Here is a 9049-nt window from a genome sequence, read left to right as displayed (position 1 = left end):
GAAGGAAGGAAGGAAGGAAGGGGCACAATTCTAATTATTTTGTTAAAGATGTGCTCACATTCTTTGGAAAGTTGATTTCTCATGCCCATTTTATGCCTATTAGTCAATCCTTTTCATGGTAAACACCAAGCTTGTTCCCCATACAGGTTCATACTCTCTATTAGGACCACTTCAGTTAAATAACAGTACAGTTGTTTTATTCTAAACAGAAAACTGTTTAGTCGTAATACAATACTCATTTTTTTACTCCCCTACACAGTGCATTAGCAAAGTAGACTTTTCCCAATAAATTAGTGCAAGGATTAAGTACATAGTTTCCCATTTTTAAAAACATATTTGAAAAACTATCTCTCTCCAAAATATAGACAACTCTCCAAATACAGAAAATAACATATCTAAAACTAAAATTGTTTTACAGAGACCATGTTATATTAAACACAGCACAATGCTTTACATATAAACCATACATTATATTAAAAGCAAGCACAAAATTTAGTCTTACACAACCTACTCACTGGAAAATATTTTTTCTATAACAAGACAGTTCTATACTTCATTACCAAATTTTTTTTTAAACTCACTTGTAAGGCCATGTTTAAGCACTTGAAGAGACCGCCTGTCAGTAATTTATATCAGGGCATGGATAAGCACATGTGTAGGTTGAGGGCATGTGAAGACAGTATGCAAACAGTAATCATATGCAATAATGATGTGTATTATGAAAATGCATACTATAAGAACAAAGAAGAGAATCCTAGATATTTCTCTGATTACCTCTTCAGCAGAATAGAATTCTTACAACATACGTGTTTGCCAGTCCCATTCTGTTTCCACACTAGCCCCACCAATAGACTTCATAGCTTCCAATCTAGCAAATCCAGGTACTCTTCCTGGTTAGATGTTGTTGGCCTTTTCAATGAATCAACTGTCTTCCACCTTTAGTTGGACATGTCAGAGCTAACAAGTAAATATACCTCATGCCAGCACACCAGCGTTTGGGGGAATCATGCAATGACTACCAATGTACTAATTAAATAGCCTAATGCTGGACATGAAATGTGAGTTGTTTGAAAAATGTTTTAGAATGGGAAGATGAGAGGAGGAATAAAAGTAGCCATACTAGCTACTCTTCTGAAATGGTCTCAATACCTAAGCAGAACAGGTTGGGTAAGGTCTGCACATGAGCCAAAGCTTATACTTTCATTGCCTTTGTTGGCTCATGTCACTTCTTTAATTAATGTCACTTTCTCTGGTTTAATATCAGAGCAAGTGACAAGAGTGCTTGTGGATGAACTGTGTTTTCCGAGGACTGTATGGCACACTCTCCTGCAGTCTGACAGAGGGACGTGCCAGTTTTACTTGGCAGTTACAATGCACCAGCTTTAGTTTTAGTAGTTTAATTTGTGGCAGTTATATGTTTTGAATACGTTGAAGTATTCACAACGGTCTCATGGAATCTGTTCCATAGATAAAGTTTACACAGTGGAAAAGCAAAAGCAATGGCTATAAGGCGATTAGGAAAAGCTGCTCTTGGCCACAGCTGGTCTTGTAGGCATTCCTATAAATTTAAGAGCATGTAGAAGCTATGACTAAAGTGATCACAAGGAATGGTGTGGTGCTTTTGTTTTTTGCAAGAGAGGGGAGCTCTGAAGTGTGTGTGAGAGACAATCATAAGGAATATAATGTTAGGACACAATTTTATGCAAAATCCATTATTCAAGAAGCAAACTTTATATATATGATAGACATGCAATGATATAAATTTAAGAATAGGAAGTTTTGCTCCTTATGCATTAAGTTGGTTCTAACATTTTGTTAACCTAAGATATCTGATAGAAAAATTCAGAAGAATTTCTACATGGTGGAGAAAAGATTCAACTTTCTCCTTTGGTTTGTTAAAGATCTTTCTGGTTCTGAAGGTTTTCTGTTTGGAGTTTTCCCTTCATCTCCTCCTTTACACACTTTTGTGAAGTTCCATCAGTTCATGGTGAGAAGATCTGCCACCACAGAGTTCTTCTAAACTTCCCCTGCCCTTTCTAAATTTAGGGTTCTTTACTGCAGCAGGTTGAAGATCTGGCTTTGATTGCACCTGGCTCTGCTGGAGAATAGAAATATTCATCTCCACTGAACACATGCTGTTTAAGTGCTGGAGGCACTTGCAGGAGAGTAACTCTCATTGGAAACTTCATTACAATACTTTCTCCTCCCTACATGAAGTAGTAATTCTCATTCACCAAAGATAGAATTTTGCCTGACACAGCCATGGGAGATCCTGTTTGACTTTCAAAATTAATCAACCTCTAAGCTGGAGTAGAAATGGCATGTCCTTTAACCTTAAGCACAAAAAGCTCTCAACAGACTGTAGTTTTTATATCCCTGGATGGGAGTTTGGGCCCCTGATACTTAAACTTGATTCACATACTGGGTTTCTGGCATGATTTTGCCCATACCCATCTGCTAGCCTGGCACAGCGCCCATTCAGAAGGTGTGATGCCAGTTTCAATAGGGCATAGGTGCCAATCAAAGATGGGTTTGGAGGGGCAGCATGCAGAACTCAGCAAAAGTCAGTTCTTCTGCCAGAAGATCCTCCTGTTATCATATAATGCCAATGAAGGGCCACATGCTTCATTGCTTGAGATCACATTGCATCTGTAGATGTTTCTGGCCTTCAATGGATGTCTTTCTACAGAACCATTTCCCCTGACTAGAGATGTTAAAAGAAAATTCAGTGCAACTGGCTATCTTTTTTAAACAAACAATGGTTGTCTGTAACAATTATCTAGAAATAATTGCTGAGTTTTCTGTCTGCTCTGCTAAAATACTCTCCCACACAAAATACTATATGTTGTTCAGAAACAAACAAATATAATCCATGTAATGAAGCTGTAAGCGGCAAACATTAAGAAGAAGCACTAATTGTAAGAAACTACGTAGGATAAAACTTATAAGCACCTTTGTATTGTTAAGTGTGGATTACAGGACAAATTTTCATTATCCAAAATGCTAATTTCTAGTGAACTCTTGTTTAGAACTTTAAAGTTTCTTTGTTTTCTTCTAATTTATCTCAGAAACATAGATATCACTGTGTCTTAAAAAAAAAAGAACATACCTCATACTATTTATTCCTCTTCTTTCTTATCTAAAGAAGCAAAACCTAAAACACTTCAGAAGCAGAAGTCTATCCATATTTCATAAGGAAGCCAGAAGCTCTCAAAAGCTGAAAATTCTTTTATTGTGTGGCAATAGAGGTGAGCTCATTTCATGAAGAAGAAATTTCCCCATAGCAATAAGTTTCAAATTAAAAAAAAAACCTTGACCATTGTAAACAGTTACAAGATAGTAGCAGGCACAGTAGAAGAGTTACAAATGCACAGAAAAATAGGTTATTTATAAGCCTTTCCTAAAGCAAAAGAGATTGCAGCAAAAATGAAGATGAAGAAAACATAAAATATTTTTTACTAATGTGAAATGTTACTTAAAAAGTAAAAAAATATATATAAGCAAAGGATAAGCCTTACTAGAACTTTCCTTTTTTATAAAAAGAACACAAACTTTCTTAGCTACTTAGACTTCTTGACTGATCGGTAAACAAACACTGCTACTTCCTTCAAAACTTAAAATTAATGGCCTATAGAGAGCACATACAAACTTAAAATAAATTAAAATATATCTTCTAAAGACTTATTTCTTATCTATAGGTCCAACAAATATACTAAATTCAGAAAATCTCTTTTGAGTATCTACCTTCATCTAGGAACCAGATAGAGAGAGACAGACAGAGACAGAGAGACAGAGACAGATACATTCTAGTTTCTAATATAAATTATCCTTATTTTCATAGTCACTCTCTTTCACTCCCACAAGACTGCTTATCTCTACAAAACAGTGCCAAAATGGCATTTAATACTGCAATGTCTAATAAAGGAATGCATGTTCCAGTAACTCTAATTACTGCTAGCATTAGCCTGGAATTTTCTAAATATTTTCTTATATACCTTAAAACCCAATCCGTAACTAAAAAATTAAAACCACACAGAAATTTTCTATGTCTTCAAAAATAGAAATGTTTCCTCATCAAAAAGTTAATTTTTGATAAGTTGTAAAGATTGCCCCAAAAAGATTCCTTCTATATCTCTAGAAAGCAAAATTAGTCTAATCTGACAGCATAACTGAAAAGTGTCTTCAGTCACAGAGGTAAAGTCTAAACAGCTATCCAGAAATAAGTGATCCAATCTAAAGGCTTCTGACAGCTAATTTTAGATATGATAAGGTTATTCTTTATAAAAAGGAATGATATTGGTTTACTGTCAATCAGGCATATGAACATTCTTTTAGATTACATAAGTTACCTTTTCTTAACTTTTTTCCTAAATAAGGCTGTTTATGTGTAAAATAACAGGCTGGATTAAGGGTAGCATCTAAAGTTATGCAAAGAACAAAACAAACTGGCTGGTGGGGGTTCAGTATCCTACTCTCAGCCTCTTTGCCTTAAGCCAGTAGCTAGTGAGCATCTACCTTGTGCTTGATATTCCAGAGGCCAACGAGTCAAAATCATGCTCAACTTTGAACACTTACAACCTCTACAGAGAATCTGTATCTATGTTTATTCACGTAACAAGTCTTCAGAGGAATCTGGAATCTACCCTGAAGTTTGTCCTACAGTTCTGCTCTTCTGGGTTTTTAAAAATTATTTCTGTTACCCAAGCTCATCCATGTATAGAATGAAAGTTTTATTTGTTATGCCATGATGGCAAATTTTAGGAGACAGGAATACTGGTCAGTGAGTCTAAGAACATCCTTTATGTTCTAGTTTTACCACATTCATGACTAAATCTACCACAATTTTTAGCAGGATGAACAGAAAATTCTCCCACTGAAGTCTTCATCCCTATCATAATCCGCTGTGGCATCAAATAAATAAATAACACTTATTAAAGGCTCGCTAAGATCCAAGTTCTTTAAAAAAATATCTAATTTAATCCTCAAAATTACTATTGCAATTATACAGAGTAGAAACAAAGACATTTATGAGGTATAAGTCACTCAATTTATAAGAGTCTTAGCCACAAGTCAGGACTCAGCTCTTGATTTGCCTAGCACGGAAACTCCTGCTCTTATGTATGCAGTTCTCCCTTGGGTTAGTTAGTTCTGTGTTATACCCAGCATTAAAGTAGAATTCAAACCTTCAGTTCTATCTCTTTCCCTGGAGTTTTAGAAACTTTTTCGCACATTTGATACTAAAACGACAGGAAGTTTTCCTATACCCTAAACCAGTTTCCTTTCTTCCCATACCCCCTTTCATACACAAAGGAAGAACCTTGACTTTGTTCTTATATTCAGACTTCCCACTCTTATAACTATCTCTCTAGTGCTACAGGCACATTACTTCTCCAAGTCAAGAGTAAATACCAAACTTCTCAGTTCCTTCCTCTTTCCTCTAAAGTTGCTGATTACTGAAAGGCCTGGGCTACTGATCTCAAAGCTAGAGGACAGTTGTTCATACACAATAAGCTAGACATAGTGGATAGTTTCTTCTCAGCCTTAGGCAACAAATGCTTATAAAATATCTGCTGAAGCAAAGTATATGGAAAGAATAATACCTAAAAGAATGTTACTGGACACAATCAGGAAAACTTGAATTTAACTACTTAATTTATATATAGGAAGGGATGAGCACCCTGGTAAAATACCAAAAGGATACAAGGAATTGCTTCTCTTGCTTTGATAATAATAAGTAATACTAAATGAAATTTAAAGAAACTTCACTGAGGGGCTGGGAAGGTGGCTCAGTGGTAGAACGCTTGCCTTGCATACATGAGGCCCTGGGTTCGATTCCTCAGTACCACATAAGCAAAAAGAAAAAAAGAAACTTCATTGATTCTCTGACTCTCTGCTATCACTTTTGGTAGAACAATGGCAGCATGTGGAACACACAGCATTATTATATATTGTAAAGAATGGAGCCTTTGTTTTTTTCTCAAAAAAAGCTAAAATTTTCTTTAATCTTCCTTCAATGATATATACTTGTTCACCTTTGAAGAATCCAGGTTCCAAAATTCCATTGTGGAAGGTGTTATATAACATACTCAACCCTGAAATGTTTTGTAAATCAATGATTTTGGTTATGAGAAAAAACTAACAAAGTATGTGACATGTACTTGCCCTGAAAGAACTTTTCTACACTTGAAGAGGGATAGATCAAATCACATGCTTCAGCAAATATATTTCTTTTTCATGATAGGAACCAAATAAGCAGTGACTATGTATGCACACAAATGTATACAAATGTATATTTAATCTTAAATATGCACTCAAATTTAAGTACATATTAATATAATGCTTTACATTTCAAGAAGTGAAAACAGGGAAAGCTTGTCAATGCTTTTCTCCAGTTCTTTGGAATTATTCAAATAACTGAAACATTAGAAAACTATAAAAGGTAAGTTGTAATAAGTTGTGGGTATCCAAGGCCACAGCTCAGTCATTGTGAAAATAATGTATTCAATTCCTTTATGTGTGACCTTGAGTTAAGACAGTATATTGGAGATCTTAACTTTGCTATAAAAGAGAATTCACTAATTCCATGTCTCAAATATTTATCATGCAGAGAATGCTACTGTTCCCCGACTCCAGCTACACATGGACTTTTAAGTGTACATTATAAAAGGGCAGCCACTAGCTACATGTGGCATTCTGCCCTTGTGATCAGACACTACCTGCATTTTGAAGAATTTCACTAAGAAAGTATAACATGCAATTAGTTTATCATACTGACATGTTACTGGAAGGTTTTTTTAAAATCTAATAATGTATGTGAAAGTTAATTCACCTTTTTTAAAAAAGGATAGGTCTTAATATATAGCCTAAGTTGGCCTTGAACTAGTTCCTCCTGCCTCATTTCCCTAAGTGATGGGATTATAGATGTGTGCCACCAGGCCCAGCCAGAATTGCAGCATTTTTTAAACTAGATGATGCCTTACAAATGGAAAAAACTGTCTTTTACTTAGACAGAATGGAATATTTTTTGTCTCCAATTAAATTAGACACAGGTAACTAATAAAGTTATTTATTAACTGAAATGTATTCATTCATTCAAAACTACAAACAATGTTATGAAAAAAAAGATGTGTTTTATGAATCAGAAAATGTATTTATTTGGAAATAATGAGGAACTCAAGATTCTCCCAATTTTCTTTTATTAATGTTTTAAACTACTATGGAAAAGATATCATACTAGGAATAAAGTTTCTTAAATTTATCCTTGTGTTTTGCTTTGTTTTTTAAAAACATTGGTGGGGGAGGGGTGAATATGACAGAGATCTAGGAACTCAGAATCTTTCACATGCACTTTACCAGGCTTGGCCCTAAAGTGTTCTTTTAAAATCAGTAACAGTTTTCTTATTCATCAAATCCAATCTTACAATAGATAGTCTCATTCTACCATACATGTAGGACAATATTTAAATTTAATGTAGAAGTACATTCATCCAGCATTCCCTAACTGTAACACAGAACATAAAAAATTATCTGAATGTCTGTTTTTCACTTATTCCAAGCATGGAACATAACTAATGCTAATCCAGATACACAAGAAAGAAGTCATTCATTCCATGTAAAAGATCCTTTGACTTATTAAAGCTTAATTCTCCAGTTGAGCACAGTTGGGAAATGATTAAGCCCTTGTGTTATTTAAAAAATAAAGGTTCACAAACAGAAAGTGTTTATATTTATACAGGTATATAAAAAGCAATGTATGCTAGAAAAGCAGCTCTCAAAAACAGAACATTTGTGTGTTGTCTGGCAGATTGTGAAATTATGCCCTAAAAAAGACCTTAAGAGTCAGGGAGAAAAGCATAGACAACAGAGAGCATGTCACTCATGTCTTGAACCTAATGTTTAGTGTATTAAACATTAACTATCTTTACTTAATAAAGTACATTCATGAATTCTATATTATTTTAGTTTCACTTTTAAAATACTATTATTACAGGTACAATCCTATACATAAGAATATTTGGTATAAGAATATTACATAAGAATATTACCTAAATATATCAATCCAAATCCTCCAGAGCCAATCATCTTGCCCAGTACCCATTGCTTCCCTTCTGTATCATCCAGAACTTTGCCTTCTGGAAGTGGAATGGGAAGTTTAGGTTTCCCATTTCTTCTTGGTGGCATGACTTCTTCTGGCAAAGGGGTGAGATAAAACAGCTAAAAATAAGAACAAACAAAATTGTACAGTTAAAATACATTTCCCAAGATGTCTACTGTGGAAAAATTTCCTAGGATTAAGATTAGTATTCTGAAGACAACTCAGTTTGGGGAAGCCCACTCCACACACCTTATATTTAAGCTAGAAATGGCACCATTAAAATTTTGAAACCTAACAAGTACTAACATTATGAAAGAAAAGCAAACCAATCTTTTGACTTTCTTTTAAATCAGCAGTTTGAAAATTCATTGAGGGGATCTGGAAAATACATAAGTGCTACAAATATGCCTTAAGAAACAAGAAGTTAACATTTGCCAACAACAAAGGAAGAACAAATATCATACACATGCAGTCTCCCTTCGTTGAAAATGGGTTGCTAAACGATGAGGCCTTCAGTTAGTATAAAAGAATAGAGCTCTTAATTAAAAAGACATAGAAGGTAGTAATGCACATCACCACCACCAAGCACAGAATCTGACAGAGTAGGTACACGGTAAGAATTTGTTAAATAAGCGAGATTTTCATTCACAGTAATTTAGGCCATCGGTGGCTGGTGTCAGGGCTGAGGAATGGTCTGATCCTTCTTGCCCCAAACCCTCTTCCACCTCATAGAAGTGAAAACAGCTGATTTAAGACATGACAGCTAAAGTATAGTTACATAACTTTAGTCAAGTAATTATAATTGTTAGCATATTTGACAATTAGAGACTTCGAGTTGAAAGAGAACACTTCTCAGGGGAAAACACATACCATCATAAATGCCTGAAACTCAATGTGAAAGTGATAGTGGTCCTCTAAATACTTCTCAACAGTTGCTTACAACTGAGTGCTCTT

This window comes from Dipodomys ordii, unplaced genomic scaffold, assembly GCF_000151885.1.
Source record: "Dipodomys ordii isolate 6190 unplaced genomic scaffold, Dord_2.0 Scaffold37, whole genome shotgun sequence".
NCBI classification, from domain to species: Eukaryota; Metazoa; Chordata; class Mammalia; order Rodentia; family Heteromyidae; genus Dipodomys; species Dipodomys ordii.
The sequence above is the reverse complement of the archived record's forward strand: the minus strand, read 5'-3'. Positions refer to the sequence as shown.